Genomic DNA, 14,794 nt, shown 5'->3' on the forward strand with positions numbered 1-14,794 from the left:
AAGCTCTGTGTGTGTCTGGTATCAGAGCACAAGCCCTGCTCTCCCCCACTGTGGGAGACTGAGGAGGCAGGGCCTAGTCCCCTGTGGCACAGGAAGGAATGGGTGGCACACACAGGCCTGCATGCGTGCCTGCTTTGTGCTGGTCCTGCCCGCTTGCATCCCAGCAGTTCTCAGGGTTTTACAGTGATGATTATTTCTGAAGGCACTTGAAATTAATGACAGCTCTAAAATGGCTGGGACAGTGGAGTCATTACTGAGACCTCTAATTAGCAAGAAAAACGGAGACCTGGAGCCAGGGAGGCAGGTGGGGGCTGGGCAAGTGGCCCTGGGCGTGGAGCAGGGCTGGGGAAGCGGGTTGGAGCTGGCATCCAGCTGGAGGTCTCTGTGGGGCAGGTGGAACCCATGTCCCACTTTATGCCACACATTTGATTCTGAGCACTCATTCATTTGCTGTGTCATCTTGGGGGGAGTCACTGCCCCCCCCCGGGTGAAAGTTTCCCGAGCTACACAGTAAGGAGTTGGCCTGGGGGGTCTCTAAGTTCAGGGTTCTATGGGGAGAATAGGATGAAGCCGCAAGAGGGGGCTCTTTGAAAGACCCTGAGTCCCTAGAAGGCTGAAGCCCAGAAGCTGGAGGTCCTATAGCCTCCGGGAGCCACTGAAGAAGCCCTGCATAGCTCTCACAGCCCTCCATGTTGGGGATGCTGAGGCTGCTGGTATAATAAAGTCCTAAAGACTCAGGCTGGAGTGAAGTGGATCAGGAAGTGGCAGAAAATCCATAGGTCAGAGCCCCGTGCTGGTGCAGCTGTGGAGGGGGCAAGGGATGGGGGGACACCTGAGGGGGCCGGCAGGAAAGTCCCCTCTAGGAGGTAGGCCTGGAGCTGTGGCCAGGCCTAAGGCCTTCCTGCTCCCTCTGAAGTCCTTCCCTAAGAGCCAGAAGGGACTCAGGGACTCCAGGGTCCCACCTAGGCATGTTACAGAGGGTCTGCCTGAGGTACCTAAAAGGGAAAGGACTTACTCAAGGTCATTTGTCCAGGTGCACCCTAGCTCTTGGTCTGCCACATCCTTCATGGGGCAGCTGGCACAGGGAGGGGCGCCGGGGGTCAGCTGAAGGAGACCTATTTGCACCAGTGGCTGGCCCAGCTGGATGTGGAGATGTGCTGGTTGACATGGAGGGACACCCACTGTGGGTACAGGCTGAGGCCAAGACTCTAAGGGCAGGGGTGTGAAGAGCCCACCCTCACTTCCTTGGGGCATCCTCTTCCCTGGCAGCCCCCACTTCAGCCACGTCTTATTTATCATTAACAGCTTTAAGACCCTAGACCCACTTCCTTGAATCCTTTCACCCACTCCCCTTCCAACGCAGGGTGCTATGTGGCCCCCTCCCTCCAGAAGCCTGCTCGAAGCACCTCAGTCTCCTGCTCTTGAGCTGGCCTTTGCATCCTTGGGCACCTCTCTAAGCCTCAGTTTCCTCCTCTGTAAGATGGGAATATCAGTAGAACGCATTTCATGGGGCTGGTGTGAGGATCTCATGACAATGTACAGTCATCCCTCCAGGACTCCCCACAGACACCAAAATCCACAGATGCTCAAGTCCCTTAAAGTCGGCCCTCTGAATCTGTGGACGTGGAAACTGTGGATACGAAGGACCAAAATGTATATCTAGTACTTGATGCTGGGCCTGGCACACAGTAGGTGCTTGATAAACGTAGGTATTTTTATGGTTATTATACTTACTGTTATGGTTGCTCTCTGCCCTCTGACCCTGCAGCCCCTCCTCCGTAAAGACAGGGGTCTACCCTAAGCTGCCCTTCAGCATTCCCATCAGGAGAAGCCTGGACCAAGTTCTTCATTCTCTAAGAACCAGGAACACCCTGAAGGCAGGGACTGTTCTTGTGTCTCCTCCAGTTTCCTCAGAGAGCCCGAAGCCCAGATTCCAGACTCTGCTGTGTGCAAATTAAACTCAACTGAGATCCATTCATCAGGAAGGACCAATGGGCTCCTCTGGAGAAGGGAACCAGGGCATGGCGGGGTGGGGTGGGGTGAGCAGGGATACTCTTGAATCCCCAGCTCTCACCTCCCCTCATCTTGGGGGCCTCGATCACCCACGCCTCCACTGGAAATGTTCCAGCATCCGTGATGTTCACTTATCTAGAAGCAATGTAGGTAGCAGCCTCCACTACTTGGAATTGTACTGAGAACTGGGGGAGGCCAAAAGGCTCCTGGAGGACCCAAGGCAGAAGCCCGCAGAGAGATGAGGTCCCGGGGGTGGCCCCTACTCCGTGTGCTGAGCTTGGTGCCTGGTTGCTGCATCCACAATGGCTGAGAAGCAGGAAATTTGCCTGGGGCCAGTCAGTGAAGGGGCTCATCTGCCCTGCCCACCCTGAAGTCCCTCCAGGGGAATCACTGATGTTCCTGACCTTGAAGTTAGCTCTCCTTAAGAACACAGGGAAGCGTGCACGCCATCAAACACGCACACACGTGCGCGCGCACACACACACACACACACACACACACACAATATCCAAATGATTAAATTGAGAGCAAAAACAAAACAGCAAATGTAAAAAGTAGTCTGTATAAAGGGACACTTCCTGGCTCCTTGGGAATCTGGACTCCAGGCTTGGCAGAGCGACTTCTCCCAGGAGTTTGGGCTCGGCTGTCCCCACAGATCACGTCAGGGGGAACTTGAGCTAATGTGTGTAAACAGACAGCACTATTAACAAATCCATTTATTAAGCACTTGTCTTGAGTTCTGTTGTGCAGGAGACTTGTTTATTAACTCGGAACCTGTTATTAACTTGAGCCAAAGGCAGCAAGGCAGCTTGGAAGACGTCCAGCCCTAGAGCCAAGCAGTCTTGAGTTCCAGTCCTGGCTTTGTCTCTAACCACTGCAGGACACTGGGCAAGCCACTTCACCTCTCTGAGCCTCAGCTGCCCTGTGATAGGCAGCCCCGAAGATGGCCACAAATGGTCCCTGCCTTCTGGTATATACCCTCCTTGTGTAATCTCCTCCCCTTGATTGTGGTCTGGACTAATTGACCCAATTCTAGTGAACAGAATATGGCAGAAGTGATGGGATATCACTTCTGAGATTAGGTTACAAAAAGACTGTGGCTTCCATCTTGGGCACCCTCTCTCCATCACTTGCTTATTCACTATGACAGAGGCCAGCTGCCATGTTATTAGCTGTCCTGTTGAGAAGCCTGAATGGAAAGGAACTGATGTCTCTAACCAACACTCCACAAGGGCCTGAGACCTGCCAATAGCCACACAAGCAAGCATGAAAGTAGACCCTACCCAAGTCCAGCCGTGAGATGACTGATGCTCTGGTGGACGTCTTGATTGTATCCTCGTGAGACACCTTGAGCCAGAGGCACCCAACTAAGGCTCACCCAGATTCCTGACCTACAGAAACTGTGAGATAATAAATATTTGTTGTTGTAAGCCACTATGTTCTGGGATGATTTGTTATGCAGCAATAGATAACTAATACATGCTTCATCTGTAAAATGGGCATAAAAATTCCTTCCTCCCAGTATGGCTGGGGGCATTGAGAGAATGCAGGAAAAGTGCCTGCTGCCTGTCAGGGTGAGGAATGACACAGCAACTAGGTGGTTATCTGGTAAAGCTGAGGAGATGCACACTCTATGACCCAACAATACCCTCCTGGGTATACACCCTGGAGAAACACGTCCACAGAAGACAAGCACAGGAATGTTCCCAGGGGTAGTGTTTATATTAGTGAAAAATTGGAAATGCCCTAAGTGCCCATCATGGGGAGAAGGCATAAACAGAATGTGGTATAACCATGCAGTGGAATACTACGCAGCGATGAAAATGGACAGGCTGGAGCCACACATGTCAGTGTGGGTTCTCTCACAAACACAAAGCTGAGGAAAAACCAAAGATGGTACCATTTATATAAGGTTTTAAAATAAGCCCCAAACCCTGTAAATTACGTATGGACATCTGCATATATAAGAAAAGCATACAAACATGCCTGAGATGATCAACTCCGATTCCAGGGGAGTGTTACCTCTGGGGACAGAGGAGGGGAGGGTGGTAGGGTTGGGCTTATCCTGAACCCCATACTCCAGAGTGTTTACCATGAGCACGCACAGTGGTTTTAAGTCACTCATTTAATACTTTCAACAACCCCATGGGGTCCATTCTATTATTCTCTCTTCTTACAGAGGGGTAAACTGAGGCACGGGATCTCCAGGGATATTTTCCTGGAGTGCAGTGGGAGGCCACGGCTTGGTTCCTCACTTTATTGCTAACTTGGGGGAGGCCACATTACCACCCTGGTCTCGGTCTATTCTTCTGTAGCATGGGAGAGACTTGCCCCCCTTCTCCCTTTCCCCTTCCCCCTTCCTAGGTGTGGATTGAGATGCTGGGAAAGTCTTGATTAATCAATTTGGAATATTTGCAGAGGCCCCCCCCCATAAGCCAAGCCTGGGGCCAGCTACATAGTAGGGGAGACTAAAATCAAGGAGGTGTGGACAAGAGAAGGTGTGAATAAGATGGCTAAATTCAACACAATGCAGTTCAGTTCAATTTTTTTTTTTTTTTTTTTTGCGGTACGCGGGCCTCTCACTGTTGTGGCCTCTCCCGTTGCTGAGCACAGGCTCCAGACGTGCAGGCTCAGCGGCCATGGCTCACGGGCCCAGCTGCTCTGCGGCATGTGGGTTCTTCCCGGACCGGGGCACGAACCCGTGTCCCCTGCATCGGCAGGCGGACTCTCAACCACTGCGCCACCAGGGAAGCCCTCAGTTCAGTTTTGCATTGACTCAGTTCACAAACAATAGTTAAGGTGAAGGACTATTGCTTGAGCACCTACAACATGCTGGGCCCTGTATTAGGTGCTTTTTCTAAATTATCTCATGTAAGCCTCAACCACAACCCAGTAAGTAGGAACTGTTATTATCCCCACATAACCAATGAGGAAACAAAATCAGGGAGGGTGAGCAACTTCCCCAGGTGGCACAGCAGAGCTGAGATTGTCAGGATTTGTCCTCCCTCCACCCTGACCTGCCCTCTGTTTGGTGCTAGGGGCAGAGATGGAGGGCCCAGGCCTTGTTGCCCTCTGGGGATCCCAGCTCAGACCAGGAAGGTCTGGAGGAGTTGGGAGGAGAGAAAGATGTGTGTGGCTGGAGCAATCAGGTCAGGTTTCCTGGAGGAGGGGGAGGGGGGGTGCTCCAGTGAGCTCATTAATGGTGAAGCAGGTGGAAGCATTCATCCATCCCTTCTCCCATTCATACCCTCGACAAACATTCACTACAGCTTTCTCTGTGCCCCAAAGAGCCCATTGTCTCATGCACAAGACTCAGCGCAGCGTGATCTAGGCTGAGGGAAGGGAAGCATGGGGGCTCGTGCACACACACAGCAGGCACTGGGCAGGTAGGATAGACAACCAGGAGCTGGTGATGGCTGAGCTGAAATCCAAAGGGTGAGTAGGAGTCAACCAGAAGACGGAAGGTGGGGGATGGTACTCCAAGCAAGGAAAACAGCAGGTGCAAAGGCCCTGGGACGGTGGGGAGAGACAGCAGATCCCAAGGAAGGCCAGCAATGACCAGGATGGTTCCAACTCAGCTGAGAAGCGGGTGTGGGGCTGAGGCTGCCACCATCTCTCTCCCAAGTAGGGAGAGTGTCTACCTGCTGGGTTCTCTAACCAGCTGGGTTCCCACGCCAGCTCAGCCCTGTTGGGCAGGCAGGGCCCCTCTCCAGAAGGCTTAAGAGCAGGGGAGTTCGAACCATAACAGCGTATGTAATTATGTGCAAAAATGAAGGAGCGCTCCGTACTACCTGATAGTGGGAGAGAGTAAATATCGGCAGAGGCACCCGGCTGCATCTCCCCGTCCAGTCTGGCTGGGACCCAGGGCAGCCGCCTGGCCACTAATATACCCATAAATTATTGAAGTTATAAAGAAGAAAGCAGGTATCGTGTGACACCCATAAACAGCTTGTTAGCTAAGACTAACGAAGGGGCAGCCCGCTGCTTGGCGTTGCGTGGGGTCCCCCCACACCCTCCCTGATTGCAGAGGGAGATGCATGTGGGTGGGTGTGGAGAGAGGCAGAGAGACTGGCTGCCCCCCTCCCTGCCCCCCTCCAACATCCTGACCCACTGTGGAGTCCGGTGGTGCTGGGAGAGAGAGGAGGTCCACAGACATAAAGAGCCCAAAACGGGCCATGAGTTCCCCATCACTGCAGCATGCAAGCAGAGGCTGGACAAACCTGTCACAGAGGACAAGGAGCCAGAAAAACTCTGAGGCCTGCCCAGTCTGATGTGCTTAGGCCAACTGGGTGCTGGGAAAAACCGGATGCTGAGGCTAGACACACAGGGTGCACATCACAGGAAAGCCACCTGCCAGCTGTGTGACCTTGGGTAAGTCACCCACCCTCTGAGCCACTTTCCATCCATGCTACCTGGGTATAGCCATGCCTATCACGGAGGATTGTGGAGGGGGTCCTAGGAGCATATGTATGTGATACTCTGGGTGCACATAAGCCCTTGTGCATAGGACACTCCTCTACCTCCCACATCCACCCCCAATCTCACAGGGGGCTTCTAATTAGATCAGGCCTAATGAGGCTTCCCTCTGCCAGGCTCTGTTTACGCTTCATTTAAGCCTGAGTCTGGGACATTAGGAGGAAGGGGGGGGCAGCCGAGGAGGGGGAAGGTGTCCAGCTGCCAGGTCTTGGCCCACCCCAGGCTCCACCTCACACAGGGCACCCTCACCCCAGGGGAAGAGAGGAAGAAGATGGAGGGGGTGCTCTAGAGCTAGAGCTGCCAACAGAGAGGCCTCAGGGGGAGTGGGGAGGGGTAGGAGTGATGGTTGGGAACGCTAGCATTTTGCCTCCTTGATGATGAAGAGCTTGAACCTCGCTGTCTCTCAGGCTGGGGGTCTGTAGTCTCTAAGATGCTTTCTTCCAGGAGGTGCAGCCAGGCAGCCTGATTGGGGCACTTGGGTGCCCATGGTGTGCTCAGCGGCCGAGGGCCACGCAAGACAAGAGGAGGGGACTAGGGAAGGTGCCCTGGGGACTAGGGAAGGTGCCCTGGAGAGGCAGCCAGATCGCCCTCCATAACCGGCCTGAGGCCACACAGGGAGCAGAAGGGGGTGACAACTGGGCTTGGCTTCGGGCAACAGATGGGTTCCGCTCCCCAGTCCTGAAATACCCCCATGAGAGCGTTCGTTCTGTCAGTGGTTTCCTTCTTCCAGAAGAAAGAAGGGAATCCTGAGAGTTTCTATCAGCTATGCTTCGGGCTGGGCCTCTCCTCCAGGGGTCCTCTCTGTACCCCTTATCTTATCTTGTACAGGCTTGGTCTGTCCCACTGCAGCCTGTTTTGCAGATGCACAGAGAGGCATCATCGCTGCCCCAGGTCACACAGCAAGTCAGTGCTGATGCCTGAAGCTGGGGCCTCCTGCCTCTCCCCACACCTGTTGGACTCAGCCCTGGGAGGAAGTGGGAGACTCACACTGTCACACTGGGCGCTGGGCATTGTGCCGTGACTGTTGGGATGAGCGCACTCTGACAGCCACTGTGGTGTGGCATTCCCAGGAGCGCCCTTCCTGCCTAAGGACTCCCAGCCCTCAGCACCTGCCTATCTATCACCTGCCCAGCGGGGTGGGGGCAGCTGGGGTAGCTGCCTGCAGTGACAGCCAGGTGGCCCGGTCAGAGAGGGATGGAGGCAGTTTGGAGGGATGGTTCTTGGGGCTGGGTGCTCACCTGGGACCTAAGGACATCTCCCCCCACCTCCAACCTGAGAGGGGACATCTTTTGCCCAAGATCGTAAGTCAGATGTGGGGGGAGCTGGAACATATCTGTCTGGTTGCAAAGTCTGCACCAAACTAAACGGGGGGAGCATGTAGACGGTGCAGCGGTGTGGCCACTGGCTGGTGTGTACTGTGGGCCGCTCAGGTCAGCCCACAGACCCTCATGGCCCCGAGACCAGCATCAGCCCCTCCTTGACCCCTTGAGGGTCTGTCTCTCCCTCCGTCTCTCTGGCTTACCCTCCTTCTCTCAAAGGGTCAGGGGAAAGAAAGGCAGGCCAGACCCCTGGGCCAGTGACAAGTGGATCTGACCAGGCCTCCTGGATGGTGCTGGGAGCTGAGGAGTGGAGAGCAGGAAGGCTGCCTGGGCTGGACCAGGTGGGAAAGCAGGGCTGTCCAGGGGGTCAGGGGAAACACAGGGCCCTGGTAGGACTGGGGGCTGAGGCAACCCTCAAAGGCGAGAAGGACCTTCTCTCCTCCCTTAGCTAGGTCAGCCCTTGATAAGGACTGCAGACCGTCAGCAATAGTCAGCCTACACAGAGGGAAGGAGAGGCTCATGGGGGAGTGTGGAGGGTGGGCACACAGGGAGGAAGGCCCAGGAGCCTCAGGTCTGCGGCACTCCCTCAGGGCCTCTTCTGGCTACGTGGGCCTGCACCTCCTTTCCTGCCATTCTTGAGTGTGCCGTCCCGCCAGGCATAGCCCCGGTGTCAGGGAGGGCCCACCCCAGGAGGCCCCACCCCAAGCTCAATGGTTTAGGGTTTCTACCTTGAGAGGAGGCACAGCTCTGGCCCAGAGGCAGCAAGTCAGAGGAAAATCTCAGGTAGGGATGTGGGAAACCAGGGCATCCCTCCTGAGAGTCTGGTGCCGCCCCCAGGCAGGACGCCTGGGATTTTTGCCCTCCTATCCTTTCTCCCTCTAGTACGGGACTGGGCAGGGGGATGATATATCTGCAAACAGGGAAATGGGTGGGTGTAATGAGTGGGAGAACGTTCTGGAACAGGGAACCCTCTGGGCAGAGCACTTAGGCAAGTCCCTTAACCTGCTCCAAAGTGTCGTGAGGATTAAATGACATAATCTATTCAGGTCCCCGGGAACAGGGCCCAGCACATAGTCAGCCCTCAAGAGGGTGCACTGTCGTGACCATGAGTCTAGCTGGTGCAGGGATGTCTGCTTTGTGTGTGTATTCAGGTTGTTGTGTTATGGTTTTTTATGATAATGGTGTTGTATTGCAGATCTACTCTGTGTGTATCACTGTTAAACGTGATGTGTCCTCGCTGTTGTGTGTGTCAGGGTTAGGTGTCCTGAGCAGGACTTTTCTGCATCTCCCCCATTCTCTTAGCTCCATCAGTCCACAGACAGAAAACCCAAGCCCTCATTCAGGGCTTCCAGCTGTGTGGAGAGGAGCAGCAATTGTGGTCTATACCTGGAGGCCTTCCCTCTCTATCCCTTCTCTGCCCATGTTGTCCTAGAAGCCCACCTCCCACAACTGGCTGACCAGAGCCTGGAGGGCAGGTGGGTGAGGGAGGTACCCTGGTTCCAGGAGTCCCAAGGGCAGACCTGAGTATCTACCTGCTCCTTAACCTGGGAAATGAGGTTGGCACTGATAGAAGTATGAGTGATACCAGGAGGGCAAGAAAGAACCTAGCACATGTGCCCCTGAGATGACAGGAAATGGGTCCCAAAGCAGGGTTGAGCCAGGGGCAGGCTGAGCCCTGGCTGACTTCTCACTGGTCACCCCTGAAGCTGAGGGACACAGCATCGGGCTGGTTCCCTCACTCCCTTCAAGCAACCCGTGCAGAGGGCGTTACTGTGCCCATTTCACAGACAAGAAAACTGAGGCTCAGAAAAGTGAGGTGACTTGTCCTAGTCAGTGGAGCCAGGACTAACAGCCAGGTCTGGCCCTGGTGATAGTCACAGAGGTTTGGGGGTGGAAGGAGGAACCCCAAATGGAAACTTCTCCGTGGGGCAAATGATGTGGCTCAGGCTGGCAGCCTGAGGTGCAAAGATCTGGAAGGCCCCAAATAATGGGGGCCCCCCACCCTGAACCAAAACATGGACTCATACACTCAGATGCAGTGTGCTCACACCACCTGCTGGGGTGCGAAAACCAGCCATAAATACCTGCATTGTCGTGGTGGCTCATCAGGCAAGTGGGAAGAGAGGTCTGGTGTGCCCTCAGGAAATTTCAGTGACTCACAGACTTGTGGACCCCCGCCTCCGCACACCCAGACGCTCCTCCCACATGCACACCCCCGAAACTGGCTTGTCTGGGAGCCTCCTTCCTCCCCCAAAGAGAGCGGGGTAGAGACGACCACCCATCCACTCCTCGACTCAGGGGGCTGAGGGGTCTGGGAGGGAGGAGCCCTGGCCAGCCAGCTTGCAAAGACTCCATACATCCCAGCCCAGGAAGCAGGGGCCAGGGAGGGTCCCAGGGCACACAATGGGGTTGGGAGAATGGGGTGGAGCGGAGGGCTGAGCCCGAGGCCCACTCCTTCTCACTGTCTCTCTCCCCAGAGGCAGCCCAAGCAGAAGTGGAGAGGTGGAACCTATCACCACTCATTCCACCAGTGCCCAGCTCTCTCTCCATTCTTGAACTTGGCAGGGACAGCTTCACATTTAGTTAACACGCAGGAGGTGTGTGTTGGGGTGGAGGGGGTACCTGCACATCCCATGGCTAAAGATAAATTCCAGCTAATGTCTGAAGTGTAGGAAGCATCGTGAACAAATTCAGGCCCACAGCGTGTGCCCTCCCATCCCCAGGCAGGTTGTCCCCTAATGCAGGCAGGGCGGCTGCCTCAGACCCTCGCTCACTTTGTTACACACCTTCACTCACTGCACAGCTTACTGGTCCCCCTGGAGAGCGGGCTCCAGACCCCCATTAGAAAGGCTAGCGGGCTTTCCTTAAGCCATTAGTTAGCTCTGGGAACTGAAGAATAAAGAGAAGCAAAGTTAAACATCTTGCTGATAATTCTCCCCTTGGGGTGGACATTAGTCTGCCTTCCCAGTGGACGAGGAGACAGCCCAGGGTCATAGGATGCCCCAGAAGAGCCTCAGCTTGGCTGGTAGTCCAGGGTGAGTGCAGGGAATGAGCGAGTGCATGACGAGACCTCAGTTTCCCCATCTACACATTGGGACTGCACTGTCTATCCTGCCTGCCTCCTGAAGGGGTCAGAGACACGAGAAGGGCCCTCTGCATGAGCCTGGTGGGGGTGTGATGGGGGCAGACACCCAGCCACTGAGGGGAAGGACACATCTATGGCCCCCATAGTCAGTAAAGGCCTCGATTGTTCCTGCCTGTGCTTTAGCTACATGTCAGGGAAGTGTGTGTGTGAATCAGGCCTGCAGCCCTGCAGGGACCCCACCCAAACACATGGCCCCCACCGCTACCCCACCACACCCCAGTGTGCGGGAGGACCCGGGCACGTACACGAAGCTCCCCGCTCCGGGCACACAGGCTGGCAAACTCTGGTTCTGTCCCCATACGGAGTCCCGCTTCCCAGAGCCCTGCTGTCATGGCAACCAAGAGAGCTGAGTCAGGGCAGGGATGGGGAAAGAGGAGTGGGCTGAGGGAACTGGGCTGCGGCTCACAGCCCACTTGAGAGGGCCAAGTGCCCCTTCCCTCCTCTTTCTCTGTGTCCCCTATATAGGTCACAAATCTCTGAGCAGGTAGAGCCCAGGCAGGAACCTGGAGCTTCCCCCACCCCCAAGGAGACCAGAGCAGAGGCCGCCGGCCCTCTCTCCTGGGAACCGATGCGGAGAGGAAAAACCCACATTCAGGGCAAGGTTTGAGGGCCAACCCCTGGCCCAGACAGCTCCCCCTGCTGAGTCTGCTGTGATTCTGCTCCCACCTGCATCCCCGCTGCCTGAGGTTCCAGCATAAGCGATGTCCTCCTTGGAGCCTCTGAGGTAGGTGTCTCTGTCCTCAGGAGTACCCCAGGAAGGGCGGGGACTTTGACAGTCACAAATGACTGGGCTGGGATTAGCTGACAGTCAGGTAGGGTGTGCTCCTCTAAACTAGGCCCAGAAGAGAGGCAGGCCCCACCACAGATGGTAGGAAAAAATAGAAATGCCTGACGCTTCCGGAACGTTTACTCTGTGCCAGGTACCAGGGCCCTCCTGTAATCTAGGCATTAACTTATTTCATACTCTCAACAAGTCTATGAGGAAGGTGCTATGAGCGTCCCCATTTTACAGGTGAGGAAACACAGGCACAGAAAAGCACAGTAACTTACACAAGGTCATAGAGAAGTAAGTGGCCCCCTGGGTACATTCCAGCTGTAGAGTGTGGAGGTCGGGGAAGGCTCTAAGCTGGTTGAGTGTGTGGTAGGGGACCTAGAATTCATTTGTCTAATTGCCTATTTTATAGGTGCTAATGCTGAAGCTGGGAGGACAGTTTTTCTTGTAGCTTTCCTGGTGGGAGTCTAGGGATGGGCCAGTGCCCTGCTGAGAATCAAGGCCCCTGGAGGCTCCCAGACCAGGCCCTGCTATGGCCCCCATGCTGTCCTGCCCCTGACAGAAGGCACTAGGAAGCCAGAGATGAAAGGGTCCCAGTCCGTTTGCCAGAGCACAAGCCAGGGGATAGGTAGGCCCAGCTCACAGGAGGGTCTGACACAAGATGAGTAGTGATCAGAGCAGGAAAGGAGGAGAGATGAACCCCAGGGAAGGGAGGAAATCCCAGTGGCTTCCCTGGAGGAGGCAGTCTTTCAGGATTGGTAGGATCCTGACCTTCAGAGAGGGGCACAGACATTCTAGGAGGAAGGAACAGTAGGTATAAAGGTATGAAGGCTGGACAGAGTGGGGTCTGTACAAGGCCCATGGAGTGGCCACAACTGCCCAGCATGGGGTCAGAGTCAGAATACAGTCAGAGGCTGAGTGGAAGCCTGGGAATTCCTCTCCAAGGTCTCCCTCCCCAGCACTGAGGGCAGTGTTTTAACTCATTGCTGAGATGCAACCTTTTCTAAAAAGCCAGAATCCAAAGGGATCCGAGCCCCTCCCTGAAATTGACTAGGAAGACTCACAAAAACAATCCCAGTGTTAAAGATCACAGATGGTTTCTTTCACTAGAGCACATGCTGGGTCAATGGCAGCCTTGCTGAATGCTGTCCCAGGCAGCCTGAGAAAGGCCCTGGCAAAACCTTGCTCCCCTCTCTGCTGCTGTGCCCCATGCCCTCTCTTCCCTGTCTGCTTTGCCCACCCCTCTCTTCCCTCCCTCCCTTCTTTCCTTGTGTCTTTCTATCATTGTTCCTTATTTTATTTTCAGCCCTCAGCACTCTTCCTGAAAGAGAACAGCTGGGCTGCTGGAGTCAAAGAGAAAATATTTTTTTTGACTACTTTGCAGATTCCCCTTCTCATGAAAACTGATGCCACCATTGCTAACTGATGGATGGACGGTAAGATATCTATTTCCTTGTCTCCTTCTTTCCTCCCCCTCTCTGGGCTCTGTTCTATGGGAATCTAGGAAAGACCGGGCAGTCATACAGCAGCTGGGGGAGAAGGGTAGTAAATGGGGATGACTTGGGCATCAGGTGGGCAGCTGGGGCCCTCAGTAGCATCATTAAGCCCATTTTACAGATGAGGAGACTGAGGCCCAAGATCACCCAGATACAACAATAATCACAATACTAACACTAACCATAGAGTCAGCACTTAAGGAGCACTTGCTGCATGCCAGGCACTGTGCTAGACATTTCACATGCAATGAACCTATGAGGCAGATACATTACTGACCCTGTTTTACAGAGGGGGAAACTGAGGCTCAAAGAAGGGAAGTCACTAGCCCAAGACCACACAGCTGGGCCCGTAGAGCTGGAATGTCCCCCCATACAACCATGCCCATTTTCACTCTGCGAGCTGCAACCTTCCCCTGCCCTCCAGCTGCCTGCTAATGGAAGAATCAAGATTTGAACCCACACTTGTCTACATTCTCATTCCAAAGCTGGGCTCTACTCTGTGTTGATTGCTGTTGCCAAGAGAACATTAAACAGCAGTTCTAATCACAGGATGACCTGGCCTGATCCTGACCCACACCTGATTCCTCAGGCCAAGGGGTACAGAGCTGCCAGCTAAGCCTGGCTCGTCCTCATGACCTGCCCTGTCCGGGCCTCAGAGACCCTGCTAAGAAAGGGGGAGATTGGACAGCCTGGGCCCTGGATAGCAACACATGAACTGGGGCCAAGGCCCCCCAGGACCATGCTGAGCAACCCATGCCTCCTTCCCAAAGGTTACCTTTTGCTCACTCTGTTCTGCAGGGCTGGAGACCAGGGCCCTGCTCCTCTGGGATCCCAGTCTGCTCCCTGTGGCCAGAAGACACAAGGAGAGGACAACAGGAACCCTGGCCTGGGCCTCAAACCTGCTGTTACACAGCCCAGTGGCTCCCAGGAATCTTGCACACACACCCTGGAGCACCCCTGTAAGGCCAGGTGGCCCTCAGCTATGCATGTGTTATTGTGGGTCTAGATCTGTGTACCCTCAAGTCCAAACTTAGGGAAAGTGCTTTTAAGACACATCCAAGGAATGACTATCAATCCTGCAAGCTAAGAAAGGTTGTTTGGATCAGACCTGGGAGTAATATAGGATAGCAGTCTGTTATCTGCAAACCCAGAGCCCTGCTTGGCTGTCCAACGTAAATGTGTTTAAATAGCAACACACATGTTCATGTCAATGGGAATGTTCTAGGCTAATTGTGGCTGGTGTAAATGTTCATGAATTCAAAGTGAACATGATAGGTGGTGATGCTGTGTTCAGTGTAAATGTCCAGTCTTTGGTAAGACAGAGGACTTGATGAAAAATACATTTGGTCGATGGAAATGCACACGTGGGGTCAGTGGTAACGCACGTGTTCACTACAGATGCAAGCTTGAGGCAAATACCCATGTGAATCTGCAATATGGGGGTGACTATCAGAGATGGAAATCACGGTGAGAAAGGGTGGCACAGGGAGAGGAAAGACCCAGGGGCACGATGTGGAACGGAGAGGAGGATTCTGAGCGGGGAAGAGGGTGCAGAAAGAAGCTGGGGGTAGTG

Source organism: Stenella coeruleoalba, assembly GCF_951394435.1.
Source record: "Stenella coeruleoalba genome assembly, chromosome: 2".
In the NCBI taxonomy this organism is placed as follows: Eukaryota; Metazoa; Chordata; class Mammalia; order Artiodactyla; family Delphinidae; genus Stenella; species Stenella coeruleoalba.